The sequence below is a fragment of the Dipodomys ordii genome, unplaced genomic scaffold, assembly GCF_000151885.1.
Source record: "Dipodomys ordii isolate 6190 unplaced genomic scaffold, Dord_2.0 Scaffold387, whole genome shotgun sequence".
In the NCBI taxonomy this organism is placed as follows: Eukaryota; Metazoa; Chordata; class Mammalia; order Rodentia; family Heteromyidae; genus Dipodomys; species Dipodomys ordii.
The window spans coordinates 38819-40783 of NW_012267603.1; positions in this window are offsets into that span (position 1 = coordinate 38819).

A 1965-nucleotide genomic window follows, 5' to 3' on the forward strand; every position below is an offset into this window, starting at 1 on the left:
TGGATGGGTGGGTGGATGGATGGATGGATGGATGGATGGATGGATGGGTGGGTGGATGGATGGATGGATGGGTGGATGGATGGATGGATGGGTGGATGGATGGATGGAGGGATGGATGGGTGGATGGGTGGATGGATGGATGGATGGATGGATGGACAGTTGGATGGGTGGATGGATGGATGGGTGGATGGATGGACAGTTGGATGGGTGGATGGATGGATGGTGGATGGATGGATGGATGGATGGATGGGTGGATGGGTGGATGGATGGATGGATGGATGAGTGAATGGATGGATGGGTGGATGGACAGTTGGATGGGTGGATGGATGGGTGGGTGGATGGATGGATGGATGGGTGGATGGATGGGTGGATGGAAGCCCCCTCGCCCTCCACCCCTCCTTCCCCTTATCCATCCCCGCTTTTCATTGCATGTATTAGATTCCCCGCCCGACTCTGACCCCCCTCCTTCCCTCCTCCCTCCCTCCTTCCATTTACTTTTCTTCTTTATTGGTTTTTAATGGACTCGCCCCCCCTCCTTCCCCTGCTCGTTCTTGTTATGTTTAATTGATGACTCCCCCTCCTCCCTCCCTCCCTCTGAGACCTTATTCATCCCCCCATGAACATGAATCAGAACAAAAGAGAACGAGGACGAGAACGAGACCTCATTAAGCATCTGAGGCCAAGGAACATCAAATGCCGTCTGGCGTCTCCCCCCCCCTCCACCCCGTTCTCCCTCCTCCTGGGGCCTGAGGGGGGGGCGGGAGGGAAGGAGGAGGGGGGACGGTGACTGTTATGGATGTTGATGTTGATACTGGTCTTGCTGTGCTTGTGATCGACGTCTCTGTTCTTCTTGTTACTGTTATTGATGTTGTTATTGTTGTTGTTGTTATTGTTACTGTTTTTCTGTTGATGTGATTGATATCTCTGTTGTTATTGTTACTGTTGTTGTTATTGATGTTATTGTTGTTGTTATTGATGTTGTTGTTGTTGTTATTGATGTTGTTATTTTGTTACTGTTATTGTTACTGTTTTTCTGTTGATGTTATTGATGTCTCTGTTCTTATTGTTACTGTTAGTGTTGTTGTTGATGTTGTTATTGTTGTTGCTATTATTGATGTCATTGTTATTGTTGGGGTTGTCATTACTGTTCTTGCTGTGGTTGTGATTGACGTCTCTGTTCTTATTGTTACTGTTTTGATGTTGTTATTGTTGTTGTTATTGATGTTGTTATTGTTGTTATTGTTATTTTTACTGTTTTCCTGTTGATGTTATTGATGTCTCTGTTCTTATTGTTACTGTTACTGTTGTTGTTATTATTGTTGTTATTACGGGTCTTGCTGTGGTTGTTATGGATGTCTCTGTTCTTGTGACTGTTATTGCTGTTGTACTTATTGATGTCTCTGTTCTTATTGTCATAATTACTATTGTTACTGTTACTGTTGTTGTTGTTGTCATGACTGTTTTTGCTGTTAGTGTTATTGATGTTGTTATTGTTGTTATTTATGTTCTTATTGTTACTGTTACTGTTATTGATGTTATTGTTGTTGTTACTGTTATTGTTACTGTTTTTCTGTTGATCTTATTGACGTCTCTGTTCTTATTGTTACTGTTACTGTTGTTATTGATGTTGTTCTTATTGTTACTGTTACTGTTGTTGTTATTGTTGTTACTGTTATTGATGGTGTTATTGTTGTTACTGTTATTGATGTTGCTATTGTTGTTGTTACTGGTCTTGCTGTGGTTGTTAGGGATGTCTCTGTTCTTGTTACTCTTATTGCTGTTGTACTTATTGATGTCTCTGTTCTTATTATTATCATTATTGTTACTGTGACTGTTGTTGTTATTGTTGTTACTATTATTGATGTTATTGTTGTTATTTATGTTGCTATTGTTGTTGTTATTGTTAGTTTTTCTGTTGATGTGATTGACATCTCTGTTCTTATTGTTACTGTTACTGTTGTTGTT